We start from the raw sequence: 19,352 nt of genomic DNA on the forward strand, positions 1-19,352 counted from the left end.
AACCCTTATGCACCCTTAAGAACCATTAGGAACCCTTATGAGCCCATACAGTACCATAAGGGAGTCAGTCATATGATCACATGAGAGATCCCCTCCCTCTTGCATCTTGTATGATTTCTATGAATTTCTCTCTTCCTTTCTCAGTCTCGCTCACTCGCTCTCTTTCTCTCTCTTTCTGTCTCCCTATTGCTCTCTCTCCTCTGTCTCTCTCTCCCTCTCTCTCGCACTCTCTCTCTTTCTCTATCCCTATCGCTCTCTCTCTCTCTCTCTCTCTCTCTCTCTCTCTCCCCTATTGCTCTCTCTCCTCTTTCTCTCTCTCTCTCTCTCTCTCTCTCTCTCTCTCGCACTCTCTCTCTTTCTCTCTCCCTATTGCTCTCTCTCTCTCTCTCTCTCTCTCTCTCTCTCTCTCTCTCTCTCTCTCTCTCTCTCTCTCTCTCTCTCTCTCTGTCTCTCTCTCTCTCCGCAGTACTAATTCCTGTAATATTTTACTAATAACTATTTTATATCTAAATTTTCTGTCATACTAAATGAACATACTAAATATAGTGTGCCTATAATATGCTGTATGTACAGTATATAGCAGTTAAAAAGCATTCAAAAATACAACAGCAGAAGCATACTGTATAGCCTACCCTCTGACCACTGCCTGCCAGTAGTCTTAACCCCCCCTCCTCTCCCTCTCTGACCACGGCCTGCCAGTAGTCTTAACCCCCCCTCCTCTCCCTCTCTGACCACGGCCTGCCAGTAGTCTTAACCCCCTCTCCTCTCCTCCTCTGACCACTGCCTGCCAGTAGTCTTAACCCCCTCTCCTCTCCTCCTCTGACCACGGCCTGCCAGTAGTCTTAACCCCCTCACCTCTCCTCTCCTCCTCTGACCACTGCCTGCCAGTAGTCTTAACCCCCTCACCTCTCCTCTCCTCCTCTGACCACTGCCTGCCAGTAGTCTTAACCTCCTCACCTCTCCTCTCCTCCTCTGACCACTGCCTGCCAGTAGTCTTAACCCCCTCTCCTCTCCTCCTCTCCTCCTCTGACCACTGCCTGCCAGTAGTCTTAACCCCCTCACCTCTCCTCTCCTTCTCTGACCACTGCCTGCCAGTAGTCTTAACCCCCTCTCCTCTCCTCTCCTTCTCTGACCACTGCCTGCCAGTAGTCTTAACCCCCTCACCTCTCCTCTCCTTCTCTGACCACTGCCTGCCAGTAGTCTTAACCCCCTCTCCTCTCCTCTCCTTCTCTGACCACTGCCTGCCAGTAGTCCTAACCCCCTCTCCTCTCCTCTCCTTCTCTGACCACGGCCTGCCAGTAGTCTTAACCCCCTCTCCTCTCCTCCTCTGACCACTGCCTGCCAGTAGTCCTAACCCCCTCTCCTCTCCTTCTCTGACCACTGCCTGCCAGTAGTCTTAACCCCCTCTCCTCTCCTCCTCTGACCACGGCCTGCCAGTAGTCCTAACCCCCCCTCCTCTCCCTCTCTGACCACTGCCTGCCAGTAGTCCTAACCCCCCCTGCTCTCCTTCTCTGACCACTGCCTGCCAGTAGTCTTAACCCCCTCTCCTTCTCTGACCACTGCCTGCCAGTAGTCTTAACCCCCTCTCCTCCTCTGACCACTGCCTGCCAGTAGTCTTAACCCCCTCTCCTCTCCTCTCCTCCTCTGACCACTGCCTGCCAGTAGTCTTAACCCCCCCTCCTCTCCTCCTCTGACCACTGCCTGCCAGTAGTCTTAACCCCCCCTCCTCTCCTTCTCTGACCACTGCCTGCCAGTAGTCTTAACCCCCTCTCCTCCTCTGACCACTGCCTGCCAGTAGTCTTAACCCCCTCTCCTCCTCTGACCACGGCCTGCCAGTAGTCTTAACCCCCTCTCCTCCTCTGACCACGGCCTGCCAGTAGTCTTACCCCCCTCTGCCCTCTCCTCTGACCACGGCCTGCCAGTAGTCTTACCCCCCTCTCCTCCTCTGACCACGGCCTGCCAGTAGTCTTAACCCCCCTCTCCTCCTCTGACCACGGCCTGCCAGTAGTCTTAACCCCCTCTCCTCCTCTGACCACGGCCTGCCAGTAGTCTTACCCCCCTCTCCTCCTCTGACCACGGCCTGCCAGTAGTCTTAACCCCCTCTCCTCCTCTGACCACTGCCTGCCAGTAGTCTTAACCCCCCTCTCCTCTCCTCTCCTCCTCTGACCACTGCCTGCCAGTAGTCTTAACCCCCTCTCCTCCTCTGACCACTGCCTGCCAGTAGTCTTAACCCCCCTCTCCTCCTCTGACCACGGCCTGCCAGTAGTCTTAACCCCCTCTCCTCCTCTGACCACGGCCTGCCAATAGTCTTAACCCCCTCTCCTCCTCTGACCACTGCCTGCCAGTAGTCTTAACCCCCTCTCCTCCTCTGACCACTGCCTGCCAGTAGTCTTAACCCCCTCTCCTCTCCTCTCCTCCTCTGACCACTGCCTGCCAGTAGTCTTAACCCCCCTCTCCTCCTCTGACCACTGCCTGCCAGTAGTCTTAACCCCCTCTCCTCCTCTGACCACGGCCTGCCAGTAGTCTTAACCCCCCTCTCCTCCTCTGACCACGGCCTGCCAGTAGTCTTAACCCCCTCTCCTCCTCTGACCACTGCCTGCCAGTAGTCTTAACCCCCTCTCCTCCTCTGACCACTGCCTGCCAGTAGTCTTAACCCCCTCTCCTCTCCTCTCCTCCTCTGACCACTGCCTGCCAGTAGTCTTAACCCCCTCTCCTCCTCTGACCACGGCCTGCAAGTAGTCTTAACCCCCTCTCCTCCTCTGACCACGGCCTGCCAGTAGTCTTACCCCCCTCTGCCCTCTCCTCTGACCACGGCCTGCCAGTAGTCTTACCCCCCTCTCCTCCTCTGACCACGGCCTGCCAGTAGTCTTAACCCCCTCTCCTCCTCTGACCACGGCCTGCCAGTAGTCTTAACCCCCTCTCCTCCTCTGACCACGGCCTGCCAGTAGTCTTACCCCCCTCTCCTCCTCTGACCACGGCCTGCCAGTAGTCTTAACCCCTCTCCTCCTCTGACCACTGCCTGCCAGTAGTCTTAACCCCCTCTCCTCTCCTCTCCTCCTCTGACCACTGCCTGCCAGTAGTCTTAACCCCCTCTCCTCCTCTGACCACTGCCTGCCAGTAGTCTTAACCCCCTCTCCTCCTCTGACCACGGCCTGCCAGTAGTCTTAACCCCCTCTCCTCCTCTGACCACGGCCTGCCAGTAGTCTTAACCCCCTCTCCTCCTCTGACCACTGCCTGCCAGTAGTCTTAACCCCCTCTCCTCCTCTGACCACTGCCTGCCAGTAGTATTAACCCCCTCTCCTCCTCTGACCACTGCCTGCCAGTAGTCTTAACCCCCTCTCCTCTCCTCTCCTCCTCCTGACCACTGCCTGCCAGTAGTCTTAACCCCCTCTCCTCCTCTGACCACGGCCTGCAAGTAGTCTTAACCCCCTCTCCTCCTCTGACCACGGCCTGCCAGTAGTCTTACCCCCTCTGCCCTCTCCTCTGACCACGGCCTGCCAGTAGTCTTACCCCCTCTCCTCCTCTGACCACGGCCTGCCAGTAGTCTTAACCCCCTCTCCTCCTCTGACCACGGCCTGCCAGTAGTCTTAACCCCCTCTCCTCCTCTGACCACGGCCTGCCAGTAGTCTTACCCCCCTCTCCTCCTCTGACCACGGCCTGCCAGTAGTCTTAACCCCCTCTCCTCCTCTGACCACTGCCTGCCAGTAGTCTTAACCCCCTCTCCTCTCCTCTCCTCCTCTGACCACTGCCTGCCAGTAGTCTTAACCCCCTCTCCTCCTCTGACCACTGCCTGCCAGTAGTCTTAACCCCCTCTCCTCCTCTGACCACGGCCTGCCAGTAGTCTTAACCCCCTCTCCTCCTCTGACCACGGCCTGCCAGTAGTCTTAACCCCCTCTCCTCCTCTGACCACTGCCTGCCAGTAGTCTTAACCCCCTCTCCTCCTCTGACCACTGCCTGCCAGTAGTCTTAACCCCCTCTCCTCTCCTCTCCTCCTCTGACCACGGCCTGCCAGTAGTCTTACCCCCCTCTCCTCCTCTGACCACGGCCTGCCAGTAGTCTTAACCCCCTCTCCTCCTCTGACCACGGCCTGCCAGTAGTCTTACCCCCCTCTCCTCCTCTGACCACGGCCTGCCAGTAGTCTTAACCCTCTCTCCTCCTCTGACCACGGCCTGCCAGTAGTCTTACCCCCCTCTCCTCCTCTGACCACGGCCTGCCAGTAGTCTTACCCCCCTCTCCTCCTCTGACCACGGCCTGCCAGTAGTCTTAACCCCTCTCCTCCTCTGACCACGGCCTGCCAGTAGTCTTAACCCCCTCTCCTCCTCTGACCACGGCCTGCCAGTAGTCTTAACCCCCTCTCCTCCTCTGACCACGGCCTGCCAGTAGTCTTAACCCCCTCTCCTCCTCTGACCACGGCCTGCCAGTAGTCTTAACCCCCTCTCCTCCTCTGACCACGGCCTGCCAGTAGTCTTAACCCCCCTCTCCTCCTCTGACCACGGCCTGCCAGTAGTCTTAACCCCCTCTCCTCCTCTGACCATGGCCTGCCAGTAGTCTTAACCCCCTCTCCTCCTCTGACCACGGCCTGCCAGTAGTCTTACCCCCCTCTGCCCTCTCCTCTCCTCTGTGTTATTAAAGCATAACCTCTTCCTACTCCTGTTGGTTTAAAGGATTAGAGTAGTGGGGTGGTTTCCAAGTGTTACGGCAACCAACGTTATGCTCTTCATGCAGCCAGGAACTACTGGTTCATCAGAGGTCAGGGAAGGGCCAGGGATAGAGAGAGGGATAGAGGGAGAGAGAATGATAGAGGGAAAGAGGGATAGAGGGAGAGAGTTATTACATTTCAGAGAGACAGAGAGAGAGGCTGTTGGATCCATCTCATCTCCTACTTCTTCTCTCTCTCTATCTCTCTCTCTCTCTCTCTCTCTCTCTCTCTCAATCTGATTGATATATCACACCCCTCGTCTCTCAAGGATACACAGATGTTTTTTCCTCCACGTCCCGATATCATGACCATGTGTGTACTCCTGTAGTTTACAGTAACCCTTGTACTATATGGTCCATGTCAGTGTTGTTATTGTTTTGATGTGTTTGAGATGACAGAGCCCCCCGTAGTTTTCACCCTTTGTACTTTTCCCTCTCACTGTGAAGTTGTGGAGGGAGGGAATGAGGGATGGATGGATGGAGGAAGGGTTAAGTACACAGGAGAGGAGAGAGCGTCCACATTCCAGCTGCAGATGTACATTTACATTTAAGTCATTTAGCAGACGCTCTTATCCAGAGCGACTTACAAATCGGTGCATTCAACTTAGGATAGCCAGTGGGACAACCACATCTTGATCACAGTAAGTACACTTCTTCAAACAAGCGAAGTCAGTGCAATCAGGGGACAACTACATCTCGATCACAAGATCGAGACAAAGAGAGACAGAGTACACAAGGCGTCCTCTAAGTTCACACAGAAATTCCCTGGGAATAGATTCTGCCTGACGCCGTGTCATGATAGGCTGTCCTGTCACCAGAGTAATGTTCACACCTGCAGGGAGACTCTTTAGCAGACTCCCCTTTTGAGCATCAAGCATCTATGACACATATCATCTGGACATGTCTCATATGCTTTATTCATGCTCTGGTCTGCTCTGGTCTGTTCTGGTCTGTTCTGGTCTGCTCTGGTCTGCTCTGGTCTGTTCTGGTCTGTTCTGGTCTGCTCTGGTCTGCTCTGGTCTGCTCTGGTCTGCTCTGGCCTGCTCTGGTCTGTTCTCGTCTGCTCTGGTCTGCTCGGGTCTGCTCTGGTCTGTTCTGGTCTGTTCTCGTCTGCTCTGGTCTGTTCTGGTCTGCTCTGGTCTGTTCTCGTCTGCCCTGGTCTGTTCTCGTCTGCCCCACTTACTGATTGGCAGCATACTGTAACGGCGTCAGCCTATCAGAAGATTGCAGGCGTGGCTTATTCGAGACGTGGCTTTCATCTAGCACTTTTTTGGTCTCCCATAAGGTGGGAACGTCATCCCAGTTAATGTGGTCGGTTCATAAACATCCAACGTGTACACCAGAAGGAGCGGAGTGAAGTGGGAAGTGGTGTAATGAGGAAGGTTGGGGTTGGGGTTGGGGTCGGGGTTGGGGTCGGGGTCGGGGTTGGGGTTAAGTGCCAAAAGAGGGATACATGCTCCAGTAGCTCAGCAGTGTGAGGATGAAGAACCTGGGGTGAGGATGAAGGACCTGGGGTGAGGATGAAGAACCTGGGGTGAGGATGAAGAACCTGGGGTGAGGATGAAGGACCTGGGGTGAGGATGAAGGACCTGGGGTGAGGATGAAGGACCTGGGGTGAGGATGAAGAACCTGGGGTGAGGATGAAGGACCTGGGGTGAGGATGAAGGACCTGGGGTGAGGATGAAGGACCTGGGGTGAGGATGAAGAACCTGGGGTGAGGATGAAGGACCTGGGGTGAGGATGAAGAACCTGGGGTGAGGATGAAGAACCTGGGGTGAGGATGAAGAACCTGGGGTGAGGATGAAGAACCTGGGGTGAGGATGAAGGACCTGGGGTGAGGATGAAGGACCTGGGGTGAGGATGAAGAACCTGGGGTGAGGATGAAGAACCTGGGGTGAGGATGAAGAACCTGGGGTGAGGATGAAGAACCTGGGGTGAGGATGAAGAACCTGAGGTGAGGATGAAGAACCTGGGGTGAGGATCGTTGAGGTCGAGCCTCGTACCAATGACAAGGATGATTCTGGCCCAGTGGGAGTGAGATTTGTGGAGATCCAGTAGTCAGCGGAGGAGAGGAGAGGGGGTTAGGACTACTGGCAGGCCGTGGTCAGAGGAAGAGAGGGCAAAGGGGGTTAGGACTACTGGCAGGCCGTGGTCAGAGGAGGAGAGGAGAGGGGGTTAAGACTACTGGCAGATCCATATGTGGTGTCAGGTTCCATATGTGATGTCAGGTTGGGTGGGGAAGAGGTTGGGGACTGTTGAGTCGGTGAAAGGAACAGGAAGTAGACACGTGATGATTTATTGTGTTTCTTCCGTCCAGAGGGAACGGGCATTCCGGACCACGCAACTAGGGACAAGAACTGTGACTTTCTTTGCTCTCCGGAGCAGGGCGCCGTCGAAAGGAGTGATAACGGGGGGTGGCATTAAGTGTTGAGGAGGATCAGCTGAAATGGAAGATTCCTGGTGTCTGTGACACCCGTCATTTGTTTGGTGCGACGCAGACCTGGTGGAGAGCAGTGGTGAAACGGCGAAGACATTGTCTGTCCTGCTGAGTCTTTGCTCGACAAGGGCAAGTTAGGATGTGTTAGTTATCCTGTGAGAGCTTTTGTTCCGAAAATACTACAGTGTTTTAGGTGCCAAGCTTATTGTCATGTTGCAGCAGTGTGTAGGAGGGAATTCCTAGATGTGAGACGTGTGCAGGAGGGCATGAGACGAAGGAATGTGTAGTATTGGTGGAGAAAGTTGTGTGTGTTAGCTGTGGGGGTGCCCATGGGGCTGGAGATTGGCGGCTCCGGTGAGAGAAAGGCAGGGTCAGAGTAGTACAGAAAGTGTTGTATGCTGAAGCAGTGAAGAGAGTGGTAGAGGAAGATGGGTACAGGGTGAGGGACCCTAAGAGGCTTCCTGTGAGTAGGCGGAGGTCAATAGAGAGGGATGGGAATCATATGTATTTCAGTAAACTGGGTTTCTTAGCGTTCATAGCCATGGTTATCAACTGTACCGCAGAAATGGAACGTAAGTCACAGAAAATAGAGGTTGTGGTGGCAGCTGCAGAGAAATACTTGGGATTGCGAGGTTTTACTGCAGAGGATTTGCAGAGGGTGTTGAATGGTAGTGTTCTGTCCTCTCAGACTGTTGGCCTGGAGTGGGACTAGATAGGGTTAAATAGTGGAATGGGGTAGTGTTTTTTTTTTTTTTTGTGAGGGCTAATAGTTGGCAGGGTAATTTTCCTTTTTCCAATTTGGTATTGCCAGAATTTAATGTAGGTAGGCCGTGACTGGCCTCACACTCCAGTAAAGCAGGTGGCGGTGTATGCACCTAAAAGTTGGATGCAATCCGCCAACCCAATCTCAAAGAAGAAGAAGGAGAAGCTATGCAGCCTTGTTACAGGCTGACAGAAGTGCATGTGATACCAAAGAACCATACAATATTTAATTTAAAGCTAGTCACCATGTAATTGTAATACTTTCCTACCAGACCATCAGGTCAGTGAGTGTAATGGATTAGCTACAGTAAATTACTGTGAATTTTACAATAACCCACTTGTAAGTAGTTGACAGTAAGTAATTGAAAATTAAACATCAACTTTCTGTGAACCAGCTGCCATTAAACATGGAAACTGCACAGTAACCTCTAGTGATGTTACGTTTGATACAGGAGCTCAGAGGCATGTGTCGAAATCTCTAAGCAGTCTACTTCGAAGCAGTGTGCCGATGCCTGTATGACTTTATCAGAAGCACATGATCAATGATGTCCGAAGATTCGTTTCGTTGAACAACCACCTGATTGGTTTGCTATTGGTTTGGTAGAAGACAAACAGGCTACGCTGCGCATGCGCTACGGGGTGTGGGACGTCATCTATAATAATTTGGCTGCTATAAATTATTTTGACTAGCAGGTGCCACTAGTGTACACTGTGTTTTATCAAAGCCTCAAGTAATGAACCTATATTTTACACAATTGGATAGAAAACCACAATGCTTCAGGAAGCTTTGTTTACCAATCACTAGCAACCTCTTAACAGTGCAGTGCTTGAGTGTTACAAGCTCTTACAAAAATGACAGAACTGACAATGTCAAAAGAGATGCTCTACTATCATCCACACGATAAAACCACTTAAACTGGTACAACATTTCCACTGATGGTTGGCACAAATACAACCTATTTTAGACCATGCTCCCAAATATGATAATTAGCCCCTGCCAGCACATTGCCCCCACCTACATTTAAAAGTCCAGTAATATGTGTACCTAATGCTGTGTTTGTAACCAAGTGGGAAGTGGGAATTTAACACATACAATTGGGAAAAATCCACTTGAACGGCCGGCCCTACAACTGGTAATTACTAGTGGGAAAAATGTCTATCATCTCTGAGCTCCGATTTCTCCCACATGCTGACCTCTTGACATCACCTACTAAGGAAATTACCTGGATAACAGCATTTTCAACAGTTAAATGTAACAACAAAACATGATTTATAAAAAAGTAATCTATTAATATGGTTTTTGAACTGTATAAAATGTTTACTTTTAGTTTATGGTTGATGCAGCTTGTTGGCCATTAGCCAATTGGCGTTTCCTAATGATTTCAAAGCACGTGAATGCATCCGACTGGTATTTACGACTTCACAACTGGTAAATTCCCACCTCCCACACGGACGCAAACAGCGCTTTACAGCTGTGGGTACGCAGACTCACGAGCCACTGCGGCCCCTCATGATGAGTTCCGTTGTTTTGTGGCCCCCAAACCCATCAAAGTTGCCCATCCCTATACTAGATTATACTCACATGTACCCTAAAATGTACCGGCCAGCACCACGTGAGTTCCTATGTGTACCTCTGAAGGTACCTTTTGTGTACCTTTGACCTTTTTGCGGAAATTGCCATTGGCTGCACAGAGCTGCATTAAGAGAGATACCATGCAGCCTTGTTTACACGTTGGAACACTGGAATGTGAGGTGTAATCTACACCTTGATTAGGATGATAGAAATCCTCATTATTTTGTTTCATGATTTCAATTTCAGTGTCGTTATTTCAATATAGCCTACTCTTTCTCATTCTGAACTTCCAAAGTGAGTAAGACTGGTGTGGCATCGTGACCATGACTACACAGAGCAGCCGCTTACCGATTTGACAGCTCTAACACAGTTACACCTCTGGCACCGCCAAAACACCAGCTATGCGGCTATCAAGTGTTTACGCTTGATCTGATTGAATCTAGGCCTTAATGTCTAGTGTCCCTGAGCACTGCTACTGTTTAGTTGGTGACAGATAAATCGCACAATTATTGACTTGATTCCGGGCAACTTTTAGGAAAGTACAGAAATGTATTCTTGCCAATAACTTTGTGGCCAATCTCCGTCATGGGCACAGACCTGGTGGCGAAGCAGGAAAATCAGGTTGCTGTCATCTAAGAAGTTGTGAGTTCAAATCTCAGGTGTGGTTGTGCCCCAATGTTGAGGTCAATTCCATTTAACTTCCAGAAAGTAAACCCAATTCACATTTTTCCAGTATTGAAAGTAATTGAATTATAATGGACATTTCTGTGTACTTCCTGAATACAGTTGTTGTTGTTGTATAAGTACTTACAAAATACATTTTAGCTGTAGAAATACACTACAAGTTGTTTCCACTATTTTCACCACAACCCAGTAGCCAGTAACTTACTATAAAATTACATGGGAAAAAAACTGTTCATGCCATAAGAACATCTAAAGTATACTATAAGTTTATATGCAAATGAAGCATGCCAAGTTCATTTGCATGAGGTGTCAAAAAGTACCCAAGTGCATTACAATTGACAGTAAATGTATAGCAAAACACTAATACAGTATCCTATTACTGTAGAAATGTACCGTAAAATGACTGTAAAATGTACTACTAAATTAATAGCAGTGTAATTTAATGTTATCACATTTTGAACCATATGATTTCGTGAAATGTGAAATCACGTGAAAACGTGTTTTTGGAACACGTCACATGACATTTCACATGTGAAAACCTGTGGGGTTTTTTTTAAACGTCACGTGATCACGTTTTCAAATGTGCAATTCCATTCCATCTCATATTGCTCAAATAAACAGCAAACCTGGTTTAAAAAAACAGATAAAGCAACACCTCACGGCACAACGCCTCTCCCCTATTTGACCTAAATAGTTTGTGTGTATGTATTGATAAGTAGGCTACGTGTGCCTTTTGTAAAAAAAATAATAATAATGGTATGTAGTTCTGTTCTTGTCTATTAATGTTCTGTATTATGTCATGTTTCATGTTTTGTGTGGACCCCAGGAAGAGTAGCTGCTGCTTTTGCAACAGTTAATGGGGATCTTAATAAAATACCAAAATGTGTTATCGCTGTTCAGCTAAAAATATGACCCCACCGGGGATTTGATCTTTCTGCTGCACCACAAAGTCTTTAGTGTACCCCTAAACATTCATTACCCATAATACATATCTGCACTTAGCAAAAGAGTGCCATCTGCATTGCTATAATCGGTTATTCTGACTATTCTCTCATCATTGATTTCATTTATTTATTTCAGCAATTTGAGGGTTTTCTGTATAGTTGTCTAATTTTGGTGGGGCATATTATTGTGTTTTAAAGATGCACTATGCAGAAATCGTTCCGCCATTTCCTGGTTGCAAAAATGCAAATAGTTTGCCTAGTTTCAGTTTATGTGACAAAACAAGCAAGTATAGTGTAGAGAATCATTGTACTATCTAAACCGCTGTGGAATATATTTTCCATAACCAAAAATATTGTATTTTCAGCTGTTTGAAGCTGGTGTACAAAACCGAAAGTAAAAGATGCAAAAACGAAAATGAAACGGCCTCCCGAGTGGCGCAGCGGTCTAAGGCACTGCATCGCAGTGCTTGTAGGTGTCACTACAGACCCGGGATCGATCCCGGGCTGTGTCGCAGCTGGCCGCAACCTGGAGACCCATGAGTCGCACAATTGGCCCAGCGTCATTTGGGTTAGGGGAGGGTTTGGCTGGCCGGGATGTCCTTGTCCCATTGTGCTCTAGCGACTCATTGTGGTGGGCTGGGTGCATGCATCACTGACTTCGATCGCCAGTTGTACAGTGTTTCCTCCGACACATTGATGTGGCTGGCTTCTGGGTTAAGTGAGCAGTGTGTCAAGAAGCGGCTTGGCAGGGTCGTGTTTCGGAGGACACATGGCTCTCCACCTTCGCCTCTCCCGAGTCCGTATGGGAGTTGCAGCGATGGGACAAGACTGTAACTACCAATTGGATATCACGAAAAAGGGGGTAAAAAAACCCCCCCCAGATCTACTGCTTCTTAGACTTGCTTTCAATGAGAAAGACATTTTTGTTATAGATCTGTCAATGTGAATTTGGTCGGGTCGCCCAAAAAGTTACATATTGCAGCTTTAATGTTACCAACAGGTTGTGAGTTCAAATCCCAGGTAATGAATGACGTTTAATAATAATAATAATGGTGTGAACATATACAATGTAGGTCAAAGCGTGCCAAATATATAAGTTGAAAACACTGTATGTTTAAAGCATAGTGTGTATGTCATAAAGACTGAAATGTGAATTGGGTTTAGTTTCTGAATTGACTGGAAGTTAAATGGAATTGACCTCAAATTGGGTTATCACACCTGTGATTTGAACTCGCAACCTGATTTCACATGTGCAAAACGTGGAAATGTCACATGTGAAATCATGTGGTTTTTCCATAAGGGCGGGAGACAGGAGTTGTCAGCATTCATCTCCAGCGCCGCCAAAAGTCGACACTTCTCAGTTTATTCCCTCTACGAGGCTACTGTATACTGACTGCATTGTGCATTTGTAGGGCAGAGTACACTCCCATTTCTCACTCCTACCAATCCGCGCCTCCCTCCGTTCCGTCGCCTTCCTGTCTTTGTCTTCCTCTTGCACATTCACTGTTTAACTGCAGCCACGGCGAGGAGAGGAGGCGGTCCAACCGACGTTGAGCTACACCTCGTAAAGGCAAGGGGAGTGAGCAGACCCTGTACCCGCCGCTGCTCTCGCCTCTACGGTGTTACCTTAGGCTACCGTGCTCATCACGGATCACGCACTGCTCACGACCACTGCACCCCCCCCCCCCACCAACTCGGTTGGGCTCGGGCTATTATAGGACCTAGGACCTAGAATCTCCAGCCATTCTGGACCAACCTCGCCAGTTCCAGGAGCGAACAGCGGCAGTTTTAGAAGAGAGGCACGCCACCCTGGTTTCTCTCCGTCGCTTGTCCCTCCTCGCACTCTGCTCGCTCACAGGCAGACATGGAAGATGGTCCGTCTTCGACAAGCTGTTTTCGAAGGATAACGGACTGTTTTCTGGGCTCAAGTAAGTACTTTTTCTTTGCAACAGTCAAACTGTTGAATGTCATCTTTATCAATGGGCGCATGTCCATCAATTCTGAATGGAGCCAAGTAAATGTGTTGGTATTTTTACACATGTTGTATTATCCACGATTTGAACGCGGGATTTCGTGGCTCTAGTTTTGGACTTCGCCGTGATCACAATTAGGCTACACATTAATGCTCGATTATTAATATTTATGTATTTTATTTATTTAACCTTTATTTTGACAGGGAGTCATGCTGAGAGACCTATGTCTCTTTTACAGATACACTACGAGAAGCAAAACAGAGATAAAAAACAAACAAGAATTAGCCAATTAATACACATTTCTTATTATGATCAGTTGCAATTATAACAACTTGGAAATAGCCTATCAAACTTTCGAAATGGCAACAGATTGATAGCTGATCAGTGATAACATCCGAAACATGGGTGGGGACAGTAGAATACCCCATAATGGACCCTAGTGACGATGAGGAGTAAGCACTGACCTTCACTTTACAAAGCGAGTAGCGGAATGAAATCCCTGGTCCGCTGTTGTGGTAAAATTGATGTACGGATCTGGTGGTGCGAAAGAGGCAGCACCACCGTTGACCCGTTTCTCCAGAACGCAAAGTCCAGACTCTGTCTCTGCATTGCGCGTACATTCCTTGCCAGACTGCGCCGCTATGACTCGTAGACAGTCTCCGATTGTTATGTTGAACTTAACATGCAAAGTTAAACGTAAAAGCGAAATAACTTATATCCGCCTGTCTGTATAGTAGACCTATCAAGATGTCCCTTGACTAGCCCTACACGGGCTGCCACCTATTTACGAGCGTGTTTCTCTGACTCACATCACACCTAGGCCTACGGTTACACTTGATTGTTGTAAAACTGGTTGTTTGGACCCAAGCCTGCTGTATTGGCTGTTACATGCACACTATGCCTGCTAACATTTCCATCTGAAAAATGATCACCGTGCCTCAGTGAGAAGATCATGTTCATGTTGCTGTCCGAATCATTTTCTCTTGTATTTATCTCAACTCGCACATTATTTCACTTTGCGTCCAGCCTAGTTTGGGGCAGCGGGGGTTAATATAAGCCTGGCTGTCTGCATGTCCAACCTCGGAAACAGTGTTTCACTTTAGAATTTGATCTCAGTACGATACATAGGGAGTGAACTGTGCCCAGACGAGAAGAGACAACTTTTTCTGAGCCAAGCAAAATCACGCATCAACTGATCAACATCATTATCATGGACATATCCAAGTAAATGCCAAAAGAAGAAAAAAAATTCTAACAAACGAAAATGCAGCTAGTGTACTGTCATTCCAGGTTCAATGTTTGAAGTGACTGAGTTAGCTGAAGTTAGCTAGCTAGCTAGTGACAAGAACGTTTTCCAGCCTGCTTAGCAACCATTTTGTTTAGAACCAATGACCAGTCCTTTTGCATAGCAACTATACAAAATTAATAATAATAAAAATAAATAGGTCATTTAGCAGACGCTCTTATCCAGAGCGACTTACAGGAGCAATTAGGGTTAAGTGCCTTGCTTAAGGGCACAGACAGATTTTTCACCTAGTCGGCTCGGGGATTAGAACCAGCGACCTTTCGGTTACTGGCACAACGCTCTTAACCACTAAGCTACCTGCCGCCTATTAACTCCTCTGCTATTGCATCTGGCTGAAAAAAGCCATTTAAAGTGGCTTTTTAACTACTTTGCAGATATGAAAGAAACATACAATCATTATATCAGTCAAAAAATATCACATTCCCAGTTTATGCTTCAAAACCAACTTCATGAGAGGTTTTAAAAATAGGTTCTATTTGACTCAGAATTCCATGACGTACAGTAAAGCATTGTTGGCAGAACAGATCAAATCAAATTCTATTTACCACATGCGCCGAATAAAACAGGTGTAGACATTACCGTGAAATGCTTACTCACAGCCCTTAACCAACAATGCATTTATTTTTTAATAAAAAAGTAAAATAAAACAAAAAAAACAAAAAAGTGTTGCGAAAAAAAGAGCAGAAGTAAAATAAAATAACAGTAGGGAGGCTATATATATAGGGGGGTACCGTTGCAGAGTCAATGTGCGGGGGCACCGGCTAGTTGAGGTAGTTGAGGTAATATGTACATGTGGGTATAGTTAAAGTGACTATGCATAAATAATTAACAGAGTAGCAACAGCGTAAAAAGAGGGGGTGGGGGGGGGTGGGCAATGCAAATAGTCCGGGTAGCCATAATTAGCTGTTCAGGAGTCTTATGGCTTGGGGGTAGAAGCTGTAGAAGCTGTTGAGAAGCCAATATAAATCACAAATACATTTCTTGGTAGTCCAAAAAGTATTGCTATCAGGTTGTAAATCACAGCTGGCCTGGTACATTATTTGCTGCCGTCACCCATTCGAGATGCATCATTTCATTTTCAATGACTTAATATTATAAACAAAAATGGGCGACTGTAACTAAGGCTGGGGAATGTCAATACAATCAAACTAGCAAGGGCAGTGATCACAAGTCAGTCATATTTTTTCTAATAAAACAATGGCCAGTTTGGGTCACAGTTGCACGTAAAAAAAACTAAACCAAAAAAATAGGCTATGTCTGGCTCACAAATTTGTGCTTTTTTCTTCAATATGGCCCGTGCGCTGATTGAGTTTGGCACCCCTGGGCTAGCGTAACTATTGATGTAACTAGCTATTTATTTAGAAAGCTAAAAACACGAAACCTTAGCTAGCTGTCTGGGAGGATGTCATGTCATTGGAGGAGTGGGTGAGTGATCGACTTTTTCCCCTCATATCATTTTTGTTGGCTACAGCTATATATGCTGCAGGTGTAATTTAGTTATCTAGCAAGGAATGTGAATCGCTTTTCTAGCTAGCTGGCTATGCTGAACTTGAAAGACTGTTATCCACAGTTAGCATATCTCTTAGTTGTCAATCAAATGTATTTGGCATCGATCAAACGGGAGGGCCGTCAGGCAAGTTCCAATTCAGTTTTCAAACCGTGGTTTTGGACCGGCTGCAGAAGGGTGAGGAGGCTACTATTCCCCTTAGTTTATATCAGTGCAATTTTGACGACGAACTAGCTGAAAAAGTTTGAGAGGGTTTATCTAATGTTCCCTCGTTAGATTTGAGCTCATCTCGCTCTGGCTAGCATTAGTTGTTGATCTTGTTGTTGTTGATGTGCGTAGGCAACTGAGGGAGAGAGAGCCTACCTTTTCAAGGTTTTTTGATCAATAGGATTGTGAAGTTCCCAAATGTAAAAGGACTCCCGTGGTATTTACGTATTTGCAGAAATCCATTCAGGTGTATTTTGTGGCTTTTGGCGAATGCGGTCTAATGATCTAAAGTCGTGCTGTTGCTACTGCTTGTAAACACACAGTCCAGTTCAAAGTGTATGATGGCAGGCCCGTTTGGCAAATGGCTTATTTGCATATAGGTCTACTGTACTGTAGCTCTGATTGGCTGTGGCGCACCGGTCTGCGTAGACTCCGGTCCTGGACAGGACAGATGTTTTTATTAGGTTTTATTTACTGCAGTGTCTATTCATTGTCCAAACACATGGCTGCTTTCCCACTCTATATCTAGAATTTTCCAAAATGCCTTACTTTATGTAATTCCCAAATATTCTAGGAATTTATGAAAACGTGAAAATGACCATATTGACAGAAAATGTAAAAAAAAAAAAAAGGTGTCATGTTCTTCCTGGGGGTGTATTTGTACAGATTTTAATAAAATTTCACGCTGCTAAAACGCTGTCAGTTCCACTTTAAATGTGACTGCATTCATGATACAGCACTGCCTCTTGTGCCTTATTGCTTAATATAGTTTCAGACATTTACGCTCTACACTATTACACTACATGCATTAAATAGTTTCATTAGTGAATACTGTGCAGTACACGTTTGGTAGGCTATGCGAATCAATGTTAGTCTGGCTGGTTCATATGGACCTATAACTTCATAATGAGCTGAGCACAAATTATTTGATCATTTTCAGCCAGAGACCCTTTGCCATTTCACTGAACACAGCTGTCAAATCTATAGATTAGTATTGGGTTTTAGAATGTTTACAGTCATATATCCATATCATATTATATATATTACAGTCATATATCCATATCCAGGCTCTGTCGCAGCCGGCCGCGACCGGGAGACTCATGGGCGGCGCACAATTGGCCCAGCGTCGTCCAGGGTAGGGGAGGGAATGGCCGGCAGGGATGTAGCTCAGTTGATAGAGCATGGCGTTTGCAACGCCAGGGTTGTGGGTTCGATTCCCACGGGGGGCCAGTATAAAAAAAAATATGTATTCACTAACTGTAAGTCGCTCTGGATAAGAGCGTCTGCTAAATGACTAAAATGTAAAATGTAAATGTAAATATTATACATATGGTTTTATTTGTGATTTGGAATAACCGCAATGAACAAAAAGTAGGCTATGTTTTTTTTACACTGTACCATCAGACTTTACATGTCACTTGAATATCACTTAGTAAAATGGAATTGCCATTGACCATACTATAGTAAGGTTGGAGACCAAGGTGCCACTCGCAAGAAAAATACATCCTTTATCCCCTCAGCAGTGACACACCTAAATAAGACCGATGAACTGACATGTAAATGTCCAATGTGTAATGTGTATATTTTATGTCTGTTTTGATTCTTTTACTGTAAGCCAGAGCGCCAAAGACACATTTTCCATTCTTTGTCAACTTAATGGACAATCAAGTTTTCTCTTCTGATCTTAACAGGTTTATTACACAGTTACAACACAGTTACAACACAGTTACAACACAGTTACAACACAGTTACAACACAGTTACAACACAGTTACAACACAAGTTACAACACAGTTACAACACAGTTACAACACAAGTTACAACACTTGTACATTTAACTGATGTGAATGTAATGATTAAGCTGAGGTTACACACAATACACAGCTATACTGGACCACTGTGTAATTACATTGGGGTTATACAGTATTTAACTACACAATACACGTCAACTTATCCGTCTACATTTGAGAAAAAGATTTAACTCAGGAATATTTTAAAATGGGGACATGAAACAGATTAAAGAGATATGATTGGAAAGCACAGCATTTTGGTGTCAGTATTAAAGTCGACATAGTCTAGTAGTCTTTTCAGTGGCATCATGTCAGTATAGTTGAGGTTTTGAGTGAAATATCACTGAAAGGCACCAAAACATTTAGAAATGCTGGTCTTTTCAAAATTAGTGACGTCTCACTCTGACAATCAATTAATCAGGTCTTTAATTTAGGATAATCCTGACAGCACTTCCTGGGCCATGGGAGAGCGCTCAGGGATAAATTAATTGTGTCTGAGGGGAACTGACGTTCACAAAATGTTACATGCACTTTAGTCTCTCTCTCACAGGGGAAAAAACATACTTTCCATGCATCGTCTGGTTCCTGTGTAATTTTCTTAGACAATGTAGCTTTTTTAAACTCGAAATGAAGTGTATACACTATATATACAAAAGTATGTGGACTCCCCTTCAAATTAGTGGATTTGGCTATTTCAGCCACACCTGTTGCTGACAGGTGTATAAAATCGAGCACACAGCCATGCAATCTCCATAGACAAACATTGGCAGTAGAATGTCCTTACTGAAGAGCTCAGTGACTTTCAACGTGGCACCGTCATAGGATGCCACCTTTCTAACAAGTCAGTTCATCAAATGTCTGCCCTGCTAGTGCTGTAAGTACTGTTATTGTGAAGTGGAAACGTCTAGAAACCACAACGGCTCAGCCGAGAAGTGGTAGGCCACACAAACTCACAGAACGGGACCGCTGAGTGGTGAAGCGCGTTGCGCGTAAAAATCGTCTGCATAGTGCCAACTGTAAAGTTTGGTGGAGGAGGAATTATGGTCTGGGGCTATTTTTCATGGTTCGGGCTAGGCCCCTTAGTTCCAGTGAAGGAAAATATTAACGCTACAGCATACAATGACATTCTAGACGATTCTGTGCTTCCAACTGTGGCAACAGTTTGGGGAAGGCCCTTTCCTGTTTCAGCATGACAATGCCCCCGTGGACAAAGCGAGGTCCATACAGAAATGGTTTGTCGAGATCGGTGTGGAAGAACTTGACCGGCCTGCACAGAGCCCTGACCTCAATCCCATCGAAAACCTTTGGGATGAATTGGAACGCAGACTGCGAGCCAGGCCTAATCGCCCAACATCAGTGCCCGACCTCACTAATGCTCTTGTGGCTGAAGGGTGGCAAGTCCTCGCAGCAACGTTCCAACATCTAGTGGAAAGCCTTCCCAGAAGAGTGGAGGCTGTTATAGCAGCAAAGGG

General features: G+C 46.9%; 1 long non-coding RNA gene across 1 annotated transcript in view; it reads left to right on the forward strand.

Moving 5' to 3' along the window:
• Positions 1-12,780: 12,780 nt before the first annotated feature.
• The window catches only part of LOC121577295, a 67,442-nt gene continuing 60,870 nt past the window's right edge, over positions 12,781-19,352 (forward strand). The window contains exon 1 of the long non-coding RNA XR_006002607.2: positions 12,781-13,026. This is a non-coding gene — a long non-coding RNA (uncharacterized LOC121577295). The remainder of the gene's footprint in view (positions 13,027-19,352) is intronic.

This window comes from Coregonus clupeaformis, chromosome 1, assembly GCF_020615455.1.
Source record: "Coregonus clupeaformis isolate EN_2021a chromosome 1, ASM2061545v1, whole genome shotgun sequence".
In the NCBI taxonomy this organism is placed as follows: Eukaryota; Metazoa; Chordata; class Actinopteri; order Salmoniformes; family Salmonidae; genus Coregonus; species Coregonus clupeaformis.